The sequence below is a fragment of the Leptodactylus fuscus genome, chromosome 1 (genome assembly GCF_031893055.1).
Source record: "Leptodactylus fuscus isolate aLepFus1 chromosome 1, aLepFus1.hap2, whole genome shotgun sequence".
NCBI lineage: Eukaryota > Metazoa > Chordata > Amphibia > Anura > Leptodactylidae > Leptodactylus > Leptodactylus fuscus.
In genome coordinates, this window is record NC_134265.1 from 270747440 (window position 1) to 270762863 (window position 15424).

A 15424-nucleotide genomic window follows, 5' to 3' on the forward strand; every position below is an offset into this window, starting at 1 on the left:
GCCTCATCGAAAAACTGCTGGCCCTGGAGATGTTGGCGTTTATGCTTATGGATACCCAGGCCTTCCGTCACCATATGGCAGCTGTGGCACCTCCCTATGCTGGGCCTAGCCGTTACTACTTCTCTTGGTGTGCTATCCCCGCCTTGCGCCTGCACGTGTCCCATAACATCAGTTGGGCCCAGAGCTCTGCGCTTTGCTGCAAGGTCCACTTGACCACCGACAAGCCCCTGTGGTCAGGGATGCTGCTTCTCTTTAATGACAGGCCGGGTGAATGTAGTGGAGTCTGGGCCCGAGGTGCAAACTGGAGTGGCCTATCTCCTCTCCCAGCCCAAAATTCATATCACGGGTTATCTGAAAGCCTACTGCGCTGCAACCTCCACCCCAGCTACAAGCTGGAAACGCTGTAACACTGGTGTGGAGAGATGTCAGCAGGCCGTGCTGAAGCTCATCACCTTGGGGTACAGACAGCACACTGCCTCCGAGGTCAGGGATGCCATCCTGGATGATATGGCAATATGGTTTTCCCCGCTGCACCTGGGCCCAGGCATGTTTGCCTATGTGATAATGGCCAGAACCTGTTAGCAGATCTGGATTGACAAAAAATTGGATTGAGCTGATATAGCCTGAATAAATTTCTGTCTCTCCCATCTAGGTTTTGGGGGTACACACCCTGGATATCTGGATTGAGCGTACATAGCCTGACCTAATTGCTCTGTATCCCTGTTTTCGGGTTACACAGCCTGAAAAGCTGGTGTGCACGTATATAGCAAGAAGTAACTGCTGTGAATTGCTGATATTTTGTTGTGCCCCCCCCCAAATAAAAGCTGTTTGTCATGTATATAGCAAGAAGTAACTGCTGTGGATTGCTGCTATTTTGTTGTGGCCCCCCAAAAAAACCTGTCACGTTTGTATTTGATTATTCCCTGTTTCTTTGTAGCCTATGTGACACAGCAGGGGATCTCAAGTCTCAGCAGGTCTCACAACACAGTGACTGGAGCAAAGGCCTCATAACCCCCATCTATAAGAATGGAGACCAATACGACCCCAACAACTACAGAGGGATCTGCGTCAACAGCACGCTGGGGAAACTGTTCAACAGCATCATCAATAACAGAATCCTCACACAACACGGGGTCCTCAGCAAGAGCCAAGCAGGGTTCATGCCAAACCACCGCACCACGGACCATATCTACACCCTGCACAGCCTCATCAAGACGCACGTCCACAACACCAGAAGAGGCAAGATGTTCGCCTGCTTCGTGGACTATAAGAAGGCATTTGATTCAGTATGGCACCCAGGCCTGCTCCTGAAACTCCTAGAGAGTGGAATAGGAGGAAGAACATATGACGTCATCAAGACCTCCTACACCAGAAACCAGTGCAGTGTGAAGGTGAATGGGAAAAGGACAGCATACTTCCAACAGGCCCGAGGGGTCAGACAAGGCTGTAGCCTGAGCCCAACGCTCTTCAACATCTACATCAATGAAATGGCTACAGCCCTAGAGGCCTCACCAACCCCAGGCCTCACCCTGAACAATCGGGAGGTGAAGGTCCTGCTATACAGTGACGACCTCCTACTCCTGTCCCCCACTGAGAAAGACCTCCAAGAAAGCCTGTCAGTGCTGGAAAAATTCAGCACCACATGGGCCCTACCCATCAACCAGAAGAAGACCAAAGTCATGGTATTTCAGAAGAAGGGCCACAACAAAGCCCCCACCCCACAATTCACACTGAACGGCTCCACACTGGAGTAAAACAAACAGCTACACCTACCTGGGGCTGGAGCTCAGCCAATCAGGAAACTTCAAAGCAGCAGTAGAAACCCTGAAAGGAAAAGCCTGCAGAATCTTCTACGCTATCAAAAGACAACTGTACCACCTCAAACCACTGGTGAGGGTCTGGCTGAAGATATTTGACGCAGTCATCGCTCAGATCCTTCTCTATGGCAGTGAGGTTTGGGGCCCAGCCACCTACCCATACCAGTCAAAGTGGGATTCCAGCCCAACAGAGACCTTCCACCTGGAGTTCTGCAAGTACCTGCTCCATGTCCATCGCAGCACCTCCAACATGGCCTGCAGGGCAGAGCTAGGCAGACTCCCCCTATGGCTCACCATGCAGAAGAGGGCGCTATCATTCTGGACACACATACAGGGCAGCAGTCCTGGCTCTTACCACCACCAAGCCTGGCTCAGCCACAGAGCCCCGAGAAAAACTGATACTCCCCAACCAAGCATCAGCCATCTGCAAGCCAAAACCCCCAACATGCCCTGAACAAGGCTCAAATAAAAGGAGTAACAGAGAGACAAAGAGCGGTACATCAAGGAATGGAGAAGCGCAATAAATAACTCCAAGAAACTCACTGTGTACCAGTCACTGCAAAGGGACTACACCATGGCCACCTACCTGGAGAGAATACACCACCCCAAATACAGACAGAGCGCCCACAACCTGAAGATGGAGGCGGGGCGACACAGGCAGACGTACAAGCCACGGGAGAACAGACTGCCAGCACTGTGACCAGGGGGCCCTAGAAGATAAGGCCCATTTCCTGCTACACTGCACCAAATACTCAGCTGTGAGGGCCGTCTACTACCAAAGACTCTCTGCCCACACCCCAGACTTCATATCTGCAGACGAGAAGAGGAAACTCTACATCCTACTGGGAGAAGAAGAGGCCACTATGGAGATCGCTGCCCAATACGTGTCCAGCTGTCACCAAGAGGAAGATGAGACTCCACAGACTGTTATACCCCAAATAGGCCACCCCCCCATACTCTCCCCCTCAACTCCAACTCCCCACACACTTTACTAGCTTTGGCAATGCCAAATATCCATTCGGACGTACCAATAAAGCCTATTTGATTTGATACACTTAGTGAGTCTCACACATGCATCACACCTCCCATAGGATTAAATAGTGACTAAAAGGGGAAAAGGGGAGAATTCAGCTGATCACTGGTTTCTCATACTAAAACCCCTGCAGGAAGTTCCTGTGTATGTTAGTGAGGAGATTGTGGAGTTAGGAGGAGGAGGAGAATGTGAGGAAAGAAGTGTGGAGTCCTGTGAAGAAAACTGTGAACTTAGTGCAGGTATCAAGTTCTAGACAGGCACAGGAAAGTTGGAGAGATGACATAATCTAGTTATTCAGAAGATCCTGTCCCCTGTCTGCCCAGTGTGGGAAGGTGACAGGCAGAGTGCTGAAGTCCAGATATATCAGCCCCAGGTTTCTGCCATATGTGTGGTCCAGGGCAGATCTGGAGTAGGCCTCAGCTCAGGTGTAGATCCTTGGCTCATTACTGGGCTAGAACAGGCTGCAGCTCCTGCATTGTGTGCAGTTCCCTGAGGTGAAAGGAGGTGTATGGTTCTGTCTTGTAACCCCGAGTCCAGTGAGACAATATTGCTCCTGTTTTGTTTGTGTGACTGGAAGTAAGCCACATGTATAGTTAGGTTAAAGTACTGTCTATGGTACTACATCCTGGGCTGACACTTTATGCTAAGGATGCCACGCTAAGGAGAGGAATGCCAGAGTCACAAGGTGGTTTCTAAACATGAAAAACTTAAAATTTACGGTGGAACACAGGGCAGGCAAGCTACAGGGAAATGCTGATGCTCTATCTAGGACCCATTTTATGTAGGTCCGAACAAACGGGGGGGGGGGGGGGGGGTATGAGAGAAGGTAACAGGCAAAGTGCTGGAGTCCAGGTATATCAGCCCCAGGTTTCTGAAGTACACTGCTCAAAAAAATGGAACACTCAAATGCCTGTATGACCTCCCTACAACACCTGGGCATCCTCCTGATGAGGTTGCGGATGGTCTCCTGAGGGATCTCTTCTCAGACCTGGACTAAAGCATCTGCCAACTCCTGGACAGTCTGTGGTGCAACGTGACATGCTGGAGGTGCTAACAGGAGACAGGCCAGTACACCAGGAGACGAAGGGGCCGTAGGAGGGCAATAACCCAGCAGCAGGATCACTACCTCTGCTTTTGTGCAAGGAGGAACAGGGGGAGCACTGCCAGAGCCCTGCAAAATGACCTCCAGCAGGCCACAAATGTGCATCTGTCTGCAAAAATGGTTAGAAACCGACTCGAGGGCCCAACGTCCACAGATGGGGGTTGTGCTCACAGCCCAACACCATGCAGGATGCTTGGCATTTGCCATAGAACACTAGGATTGCTTTGCTACTGGCACCCTTCACAGATGAAAGCAGGTTCACACTGAGCACATGTGAGAGTCTGGAGACGCTGTGGAGAGCGATCTGCTGCCTGCAACATCCTTCAACATGACTATTTTGGCAGAGGGTCAGTAATGGTGTGGGGTGGCATTTCTTTGGAGGGTTGCACAGCCCTCCATGTGCTCGGTAGAGGCAGACTGCCATTAGGTACCAAGATGAGATCCTCAGACCACTTGTGAGACCATATGCTGGTGTAGTTGGCCCTGGGTTCCTCCTAATGCAGGACAACGACAGACCTCATGTGGCTGGAGTGTGTCTGCAGTTCCTGCAAGATGAAGGCATTGAAGCTATGGCCTGGCCCGCCTGTTCCCCAGACCTGAATCCGATTGAGTACATCTGGGACATCATGTCTTGCTCCAACCAGCGTGTCACATTGCACCACAGACTGTCCAGAAGTTGTCAGATGCTTTAGTCTAGGTCTGGGAGGAGATCACTCAGGAGACCATCTGCAAACTTATCAGGAGCATGCCCAGGTGTTGTAAGGAGGTCATACAGGCCTTATTTTGCTTATTTTGACATGTTTTAATGACATAACATCAAAGTTGGATCAGCCTGTAGTGTGTTTTTCCACTTTAATTTTGGGGCTGACTCCAAATACAGGCCTCCATTGGTTAATAGATTTGATTTACATTGATGATTTTTGTGTGATATTGTTGTCATCACATTCAACTTTATTATTATTCAGTGAGAATATTTCATTCAGATCTAGGATGTGTTATTTCAGTGTTCCCTTTATTTTTCTGAGCAGTGTATGTGTGATCCAGGGTGTATCTGGAGTACACCTCAGGTGTAGATCCTGGGCTCATTACTGACCCATAAAAGGCTGCACAGCCTGCAGTTCCATGAGGTGAAAGGAGATGTATGGTTCTGTCCGGCAACTCTGAGTCCAGTGAGACTATATTGCTCCTGTTTTGTTTGTGTGGCTGGAAGCAAGCCACATGTATAGTTAGGTTATCAGTTCTGTTTAAGCTATGGCTGTACTTTGTTTTGTTTATTTTATGCCTGAAGTCAAGTATTTTTTTTCCTGTTTTTTTTTTTTTTTTTTAATAAACCAGTTTGCTGCCCATTTTGTGTCCCTGTCTTGACTTTTTGGGTCCGCACCACTCCTTCTACCAAGCCAACTTCCCTTCACCAGCCATTGCCCTGAAGGAAGTCAGGCGTCAGCATGAGACTGTGGAGAGAACATTCTGGAACAAAAGCTCCATAGCAAGTATCACAGGATCCAAAGCCAAACTTGTGGAATATCCCACCACCCTGATTATCGCGCCCCGAAACTCTGAACTATCAGGACCACATAGTGTGAGTGGGGAATATGTGTGCTAGTATGGTGGTCGGCATCCTCCTATGAGCCAAATAGGAATTCAAATGTACTTTAGGGCTGTGACATTGAAGTTTAAAGGGCTAAGAACAGCTTTCATCAAGTCTAACCTGCACCTCAGAACTTTTCCGTGTCACCAGGTGTACCCTGTTATTGTGTACAGAAGAAACTGTTTCAGTATCTGTGCCTCCACATCCTTGGAAGAGTTTTGAGTAAAAGTTCAACTCTGTTTCAACTTTACAACTGTTTCTGTGTCTGACTCTGCACCAAAAATATCAGGGCACCCCAAACAGCACCAGTCAGCACAGTATAGCGGAAGCACCCTGGGAGAACAATCACCACTAACATTTGTGCAGCCCCCTCATCACCAGTACCAGTGGTGGTAATGTAGGACAGCACCAGCGCTGTGCCCTAGTGCCCAGAGACCGTGAGAAGTGTGCACCCTGCAATGCAGTGTTCTCCCCCATCTGGTCACCGCATATGCAACAAACTATTGTGCATAAATTTGCAACAAACTGATCTATTTCAGGATGGACTAGGTAGGTTCCCAGTATTGTTCTATGGATGGAAGGATGGATGGATTACATACTGACTGGCTATCTGTTCCACATTTATATTGTGCTGATATCTGCAGTAGTGACTTAACCCCATACATCCCTTGTATCTATTGCCACTTAGTACTGTTACTCTAGGCACTAAATTAATGTCTTATGATGTACTAGTATGTTGGTCATATTGTATTACTGATTTAATACACGTGTCCTTTATGATATCTACAGACCAATATGTGGTATTTATATGGTGTCGGCAACTATTTTAATGAATGCATGCTTTACTGATAATTTTTTTTTTTATAACTATGTGTGAATAAATTGTACATGGTTTTCGCAGATATTGGCTTTGTGCTTGACAGTTTTCTGTTCGGTTCTTGTATGGATAGTCCTGACTGCTGAGACATAAGCAATCTTTTACTGTTATTTTGGAAACCGCTCTGTTGGAGCCTAATATTTTCACTTTGAAGTGTCCCCATATATAATAGCAGTGGCGTAACTACCGCCATAGCAGCAGAGGCAGCTGCCACAGGGCCCGGGACATTAGGGGGCCCGGTGACAGCCGCTACCGCTGCGTTTTGTTTTTAAATAGGCCGTTACAGGCCCTATTTACTTACTGATCCTGGCTGGGCCGGGATCGGTAAGTGACACCGCGGGCCCCACAAACACTATCATTATACTCGGGGGTCTTTGCAGACCCCCAAGTATAATGATCGGAGGCCCGGGATCGGTAAGAAACATAAAAAAAACACTGTTACTTATCTCTCCACAATCCTGCCAGGCCTCCTTCCTAGTTGTCTGACGTCTCATGAACCCGGCCTGCGTCCCGGGTCATGTGACGTCCTTGAAAAAGGATGGCAGCGGAGGCCGACAGTGTAGGAACCGGGGGACAGGTAAGAAAGAGTAGTTTTTATTTCCCCGGGTCTCCGATTATTATACTCTGGGGTCTGAAAAGAATATAATAATTGTTTATGGGTGTCCACAGTCGGACATAATAGTGTGTGCAGGGGCCACTAAGGGGCATAATAGTGTGTGCAGGGGCCACTAAGGGGCATAATAGTGTGTGCAGGGGCGTCTAAGGGCTCGTTCACATCTGCGCCCGGTGTCCGTTCTGCAGGTTTCCGTTTCCTGCACAAAACAGAAGCAGGATATAGAAACCTGCAGGACTCTCTCACCCATTCATTTGAATGGGTGAGAAAGCTGCCCGGCCGTGAGCGGCGGTGAGCGTATTATGCTCTCCGCCGTGAAACTGTGTTTTTTAATCCGGACACAGAGTCGGACATGCAGTACTCTGTGTCCGGATTTAAAAAAACGGTTTCATGGCGGAGAGCCGAAAACGCTCACGGCCAGACTCGGTCTGTGGTTTCCTTCTTCTTGCATGCAGAAGACGGAAACCACAGAACGGAGTGCCGAACGCAGGTGTGAACCTAGTGTTAGGGACAAAATAGAGCGGAGGAATTTATTTATATAGCGCCAACATATTCCGCAGCACTGTACAATCTGTAGGGTTCAAATACAGACAGATACATAACAAAGAATGTCATTTCACACAATGGGACTGAGGGCCCTGCTCGCAAGAGCTTACAATCTATGAGGTAGAGGGGGTGACACAAGAGGTAGCAGGGGCGGCATTGCTTATACAGTATTCAGGCAATTTTGTAATAGAGGTGACTGTCATTACACAAACATTAAACAAACGGTTGGGGGGGGGGGGCGCCATTCCTAATTACGCCACTGTATAATAGTGTAGCCAAGAGTGCCCCAATATAAGGTGTGAATCAGGGAATGTACAGATGTATGAACCAGTGTTCTACATACAGTATAGAGTGCCAGCCATATATATATACTGCCAGTCTGAGGGCCCCAATATAAGTTGCCACCTAGAGTATCCATAAAGAGCAAATCAGGGAGTATCCACATGTAAAATGCAAGCCAGAAACTACCTCAATAAAATGTGAATCAGAATGTCAAATATTTATATAGAGCCTGACACATATACGGCCAGTCAAAATGCAAAGAGCACCAATATAAATTGCAAACCAGAAAGACTATCTCCATAGATAGAGTACCTTCCATACATACTCCTAGACAGACAGCCTCATAAAGTGTCATCCAAAGAATGCCCTCATAGACAGTGCCAGACTGAGTACTACAACATGTAGTGCCTACCAGGCTACCCTCATAGACAGTGCCAGACTGAGTGCTACAACATGCAGTGCCTACCAGGCTACCCTCATAGACAGTGCCAGACTGAGTGCTACAACATGCAGTGCCTACCAGGCTACCCTCATAGACAGTGGCAGACTGAGTGCTACACCATGCAGTGCCTACCAGGCTACCCTCATAGACAGTGCCAGACTGAGTGCTACAACATGCAGTGCCTACCAGGCTACCCTCATAGACAGTGCCAGACTGAGTGCTACAACATGTAGTGCCTACCAGGCTACCCTCATAGACAGTGGCAGACTGAGTGCTACACCATGCAGTGCCTACCAGGCTACCCTCATAGACAGTGCCAGACTGAGTGCTACACCATGCAGTGCCTACCAGGCTACCCTCATAGACAGTGCCAGACTGAGTGCTACACCATGCAGTGCCTACCAGGCTACCCTCATAGACAGTGCCAGACTGAGTGCTACACCATGCAGTGCCTACCAGGCTACCCTCATAGACAGTGCCAGACTGAGTGCTACACCATGCAGTGCCTACCAGGCTACCCTCATAGACAGTGCCAGACTGAGTGCTACAACATGCAGTGCCTACCAGGCTACCCTCATAGACAGTGCCAGACTGAGTGCTACACCATGCAGTGCCTACCAGGCTACCCTCATAGACAGTGCCAGACTGAGTGCTACAACATGCAGTGCCTACCAGGCTACCCTCATAGACAGTGGCAGACTGAGTGCTACACCATGCAGTGCCTACCAGGCTACCCTCATAGACAGTGCCAGACTGAGTGCTACAACATGCAGTGCCTACCAGGCTACCCTCATAGACAGTGCCAGACTGAGTGCTACAACATGTAGTGCCTACCAGGCTACCCTCATAGACAGTGGCAGACTGAGTGCTACACCATGCAGTGCCTACCAGGCTACCCTCATAGACAGTGCCAGACTGAGTGCTACACCATGCAGTGCCTACCAGGCTACCCTCATAGACAGTGCCAGACTGAGTGCTACAACATGCAGTGCCTACCAGGCTACCCTCATAGACAGTGCCAGACTGAGTGCTACACCATGCAGTGCCTACCAGGCTACCCTCATAGACAGTGCCAGACTGAGTGCTACACCATGCAGTGCCTACCAGGCTACCCTCATAGACAGTGCCAGACTGAGTGCTACAACATGTAGTGCCTACCAGGCTACCCTCATAGACAGTGCCAGACTGAGTGCTACACCATGCAGTGCCTACCAGGCTACCCTCATAGACAGTGCCAGACTGAGTGCTACAACATGTAGTGCCTACCAGGCTACCCTCATAGACAGTGCCAGACTGAGTGCTACACCATGCAGTGCCTACCAGGCTACCCTCATAGACAGTGCCAGACTGAGTGCTACACCATGCAGTGCCTACCAGGCTACCCTCATAGACAGTGGCAGCCATACACAGCTTCAGACAGAAGGCTGCTAAACAGACAGGGTCTCATACACACTGGTGGAACTGACTGTGTCTGAACAATCTCATGCTACAACAGCTGTGACTGTACAGGATTTCTTTACCAGGCGTTTACGTCTGTCTAGAATCGCATACATGTGAACGTACCTTGAGTACCAACAGCCGACTCTACCAAGTAATCGTATAACTGAAAGGTGCTGGAAACTGGATGAACTCGGCTCCTTAGCAACCATACGCTTCCCTGCATCGCTTGCCAATCGAAACCATCATTTTGAAAGGACCAATCACAGTGCGCCTGTTCTGTGGCACTTGTGCAGTCGTACATAAGAGAAGTGTCGTGATTGGCTGCAACTAGCTGCTCCGGCGCACACACTAATTAATATCAAGGAAAATGGCGCTGAGGTGAGGAAACCTGACAGCTCTTTATCTGTCATTGTATGCAAGTGTGCTGTACCGCAGAGTGTCCCTGTCCTGTGCGGATGGTGCATGTCCCGCTTGTGTCACTAGCCTAGTAACGTAGGAAGTGGGCTGTTCATGGTCTGGTAATCTCATGACAGGAACTGCTCCAACTTCTATGAGATAGGGAAGGACAGAAGCTCTGGGAGTAGAACCTGGCAATGGCTGTGCATACGTGTCCACTGATACCTCAGGTCCTATGGTCAGCACCTATGTATGCGGCTGGATATCCACTACATGGTACCTTACCTACTTAAAGGGAGTCTGTCACCAGAACCCAGCATATAGGTTGGGGTCACCTGAATGAAAAACTGTTCTCCCCTCTATAGATGACATATTGCCCCTTTGTCAATATGCAAATCAGTTCTTTGGAGCAATTAGGACATTGTCATTGCTCCAGAAAGGTAAGTGGCAACGCCCTCATTGCACCAAGTAGCTTGTTTGCTTATTGACAAATACAACGGTATCAATTTACAAGGGGAAAAGACTTTCAGGGTGGACACTAAGGGGGGGGGGGTTCATACTACCATAGGTCCGCTCTGCAGTGTCCGAGGCTGTTGTGCGTACATGATTTTAGCAACAGACATTAGGGTTGGTTCACACTAGCGTATGTATTCCATCTGGGGAGAGTCCGCATGGAGACCCCCCGGGAAGGAATACAATCGCAATTGCAAGCGCTGTGCTGTAAAAGCACTATTACTGGGACTATTATAGTCTATGGGGTCCTTGCGCTTTGACAGCACAGCACTTGCGATTGTATTCCTTCCCGCGGGGTCTCCATGCAGACTCTCCCTGGATGGAATACATACGCTAGTGAGAACCAATCCTTAGCTGGTCGGTTTGCAATTTCCATTCATTTCAATGGGATTTTATCTTGTGTCCTTTAGGGCCTGTTTACAACCATGTCCGTTTTTTCAAGCGGACAAAAAAAAGCCTACATGCAGGACTTTTCTGTCCGTTTGAAAAAACGGACAGCAAGTGTCCGTTATTTTATTTTTTGTAATATTGAGGTCTATGGGCAATGGACAGTAACTGATAGCCATCAGTTACTGTCCGTTTGTGACCTTTGTGATAGGTGTCTTTTTTTTTTTTTTTTTTTAAATGGAGACCTTCAGAGCGGACACAAGCGGTGGTGTGAACCCCATCTGCAGGACTGGGTTAATATTCTGTAAAGCGGTGTGGTGGGATATCGGGTTGACCACAGTGGAATAAGGTCCCAATCTGTATAATCTATATTAAAGAAGATCCCACTGAGATTGAAAAGTCTGTTTCAATGTAAGTTTAATCAAAAGTGAAATACACCCTGTATGGTGCAGCTTTTATAAACGTTTTCGGCCTCACTTGGCCTTAAACAGACTCTACAAAATATTAACAAAAGTTGGAGAAACAAAAGAAAAAAGGTAATGCACCACAGCACGTGTATATGTACAGTAATAACGTGCAAAACCATATATACATTTATGTACAAAATACGTCACATAGCTGATAGTAAGTTTACAATAGGTTACAGCAGTAATACAACACAAAGGTGATCTTTTTCTGGTCAGTCATCACTGGCTCAAAATAAGCTATTCAATACAACATCTTATCAAATATCATATGCAATACATCATCTTGGTGATCTTTGGTCCCGATCCATGTTTATGAAGAAAATTGAAATTCTATGAAAAAAAACACGCCAACATCTATTATATGTTAAGAGTGTGAGTCCACGCTGTGACATCCTATCAGTATCTGTACACCCATCTATAGTGATATTGAGGAAAATTAGTCCGAACTGCTAAATAAGTAGTAAAATGAAAATCAGTTCAAGATGGTCACAAAGTATAAGATGGCAAAAATCGGCCAGAAGATGGCTTAAAGGACAGACAGGGCTAGGGTGGATGGAATTGAAATAAAGACTGAAGTCAGTATATACAGAGACCAGAGCAGAGGGATATATGTTCCCATGTAATCATGATATAGGCTCACCGTCTATATTATGTTGCTCCTGTGTGTCAGTCAGTGGTAGGTAGATGGATGTACTGATATTGTCAGTAGGAAAACTGAATAGCCTCTGTGGATAAGGGTTGAGAGTATACAGTATATTGCTCACTCTTGTTTATAGACAAGTCTAGGGTTAATAGAAGCACGCTCGTTACCTTGGTGAGGAGTGTAATCACCTTCCATGTAATTGGAAGCCACAGTGGCGTCCTGTAGGGGGAGGGGGAGCCAGGGCATAAGTGTCTGTTTCACAAAGGTTAATAGACTTGCTGGAGCTTACCTTAACCCCTAATGTCCTGGGCTGGAGACTGCTCACATGGGGTGGTTCCGTGTTGTGAGGAGTAGCTGGGATTAAATGCCGCGCCGTGTTCAGCTACGTGGTGACGTCACTGACGTCCTGTGACATTGTATCTATTACTCAAGCTCCACCTGTGTCCCCGCCTTGAGAAAGACACAGTGAGCTGGAGGAGCTTCCGCATCATGTGGGGCAGTGTCCCCACGTGACCGCCTGCTTGCCTAGTAACCATAGGACGCTAAGAGGAATGTACTGAATTGGGAGGAGCTGCTGGGATAGTGAAACTGGTGTCATTGATAGGAGGTATACCAGAGAGTGGGACTTGTGAACCATCAATGGCATGAGGCTGTAAAATGACTAAAGTGTGTGATGGATTACATATACAAAAATGGATCTGTAGTAGTATAATAAGAAAAAGGAAGGTAAAGTGTATATTATATAATATCCAGGTTGGATAGTAAGAAAAAAGGGAGGAAGAAGAAACATATGGGAAAAGAGGGTAGTAGAATGGCCGATATGAAGTATCTGTCAAACACAACTGTACTGTATTCTGAAAGAGAATAGTAAGAGATAATGCAGGATCAGGGATGAGAAAGGAATAAGCGTTATATACAAGAATGATAGAAAGAGTGCAGTAGCATAGAAATGTCATGGATTGCCTGTAATATACAATACACGTACAGTCCTGGACCAAGGATACCAATGTTCACGATGATCAGAATTCATAGTCAGATGGTAACGGTTAACGACGGTTCTGTAATAAAATAAAAGATATGTCAGTCATTTTGTTCTCTATTACACAAAGGCAGATATGTCATACTCTCTATTGAAACCCAACTGTTCCACGGTGTGTAGAGTAAAAATCCAGTATGCCTCCTTTCTCTTCAGGAGGCGCACACTGTCACCCCCTCTCCTAGGTGCTTCTACCTATTCGAACACTTGGTAACGGAGTTGAGCAATAGTGTGGTTCTTGTCTATAAAGTGCACTGGCCCTGGTAGATGAGTTAACTGACACCTAATATTGGATTTGTGTTGTCATATGCGGTCCCGCACACGCTGGGTGGTTTCCCCCTCATATGTGAGACCGCACAGACACTTGATCAAATACACCACATAAGTGGATTCACAGGTTTAAAAGCCCGATATTGTGAAAACCTGTCCAGATAGGGGGTGGTATATCCTATCAATTCATTTGAACATTGTAGACTCCCCAAGCAGGGAAATGTACCCTTTCTTGGGGTGTGCAAAAATGTCTTTCTGGAGACCCTAAGGTCCGACCCCAGGTCGGCCCTGACTAGGGAATCCCGCAAGTTCCTGGGTCTCTTGTAATAGGGCATAAAGCCATTCTGAAATTCCTCCACCTGTGGGAATGTTCTTTGTAGTGTCCCCCAGTGTCTGCGTATGATGCAATGAATTTTATATGCAAAGGGGTGATAGGTATGTATAAATGGGAGCCGCTTCGTTCTGTTATTACCAACTGTCTGTCTTGTCATAGTAGTTGAGGATTCTCTTAGGACCTGTTCAGGATATCCTCTCTCCCTAAATTTCTCACTTATGTCGCTAATCCTTAATTCTCGCCTAGAGGGGTCCTCAGTGGTGAACCTAGCCTCTCTGCTGCCTGAGGCGGTCGATCGAAAGACGCCCCCCCTCCCCCCGGGGTGATGTTCATCTTTTGATCGTCAGCCAAAGACAGCAGGGGGGTGGGACATTACAATAAATACAATGCAGTAATACTCACAGGAGACATCTCCCCACATTTCCAGTCTCTTCCCTTTGGACCGCCATGACCACTTCTTCCAGCTGTGACTTGACTCTGTAAAGTTTGAAACATAGACATCTTTGACTCCTCAATTCTCCACGCACCCAACCCCTATATACGTATATATACACATAGGCCCCTGCAGCCTATATTATGCCCCACAGTGGGGCACAATAGAGGTTGCAGGGGGGCTGCTGTGGGGCATAATAGAGGTTACAGGGGCCACAGTGGAACCTTCAAGCTCTATTATGCCCCACAGTTGCACACCCATGAACTATTATTATACTCAGGGGTCTTTTCAGACCCCCTGAGTATAATAATCGGAGCCCCAGGGGAGATGAGGGAACATAATAAACACTGTTACTCACCTCACCTTTCATGGGTTTGGGCAAAGGCAGTTCTATATACTGCTGGAAAGCTGACAGTGCGCTGAATTCAGCGCACTGTTGGCGTTCCCGATCTGTGCCCCGGGTGAAGAGCTATTGGTGCCGGTACCGTAACTCTTCACAGTCAGAAGGGCGTTCCTGACAGTCTGTCAGGAACGTCCTTCTTCCCAGCAGCGCCTATAGGACCAGCACGTTGGTATTGTTATATAGACTGGATATACTCTGGATAGACTCCATGGTTACTACAGTTATGGAGACATTCAGACGTGCTTTATTTTGTGAGCACTGTGGCTGTCACTTGCTTGATGGTTTGTTGTGAAGACACTAACAATATTGTTGACTATGTGGCGTCATAAAGTGTAGGACATCAGCAGTAGTTAGAATAGTTGGGCTCATTTATCGATATAGTCACATATTCACACTATAGATATAATCCTTTTTGGAAGTTCCATTCATGTTTTCATCACTTCTGAAATGTCCACAGCGATATTATTATTCATTCTAAGTCAGTGGGGTCCACCAGTCACCATTTGGTCAAAATATAATAAAATCTGGCACTGCTATGGAGTCTTATTGGAATAAAAAATTGCTTTTAGTGGACCATTAAAAGCCAAAGAAAAAACAAACCAAAAAAGGAAAAAAAAAAACATTAACAATGAATATTAAGCCTTAATAGTACTGAAACGCGTAGAATACTCATCATTGCTACTCATCATTTTTTAATGGGTTTTTTCCTATTTTTTTTTTTTTTGGCTCTTAATGTTCCATTAAAAATTATTTTATTTAACGTTGCGGGAATATGGAACTCTGTCAGGTTACAAGATCAACT

General features: G+C 47.0%; 2 protein-coding genes across 2 annotated transcripts in view; one reads left to right on the top strand and one right to left on the bottom strand.

Annotated features, from left to right (window-relative positions):
- Nucleotides 1-9892, bottom strand: part of SCLT1 (sodium channel and clathrin linker 1) — a 128154-nt gene extending 118262 nt beyond the window's left edge. The window contains exon 1 of the mRNA XM_075287538.1: nucleotides 9864-9892. The gene's annotated coding sequence lies outside the window, so the exon portion shown is untranslated. The remainder of the gene's footprint in view (nucleotides 1-9863) is intronic.
- Nucleotides 9893-10049: 157 nt separating this feature from the next.
- The window catches only part of LOC142218683 (UPF0462 protein C4orf33 homolog), a 78116-nt gene continuing 72741 nt past the window's right edge, over nucleotides 10050-15424 (top strand). Inside the window, exon 1 of the mRNA XM_075287572.1 lies at nucleotides 10050-10118. The gene's annotated coding sequence lies outside the window, so the exon portion shown is untranslated. The remainder of the gene's footprint in view (nucleotides 10119-15424) is intronic.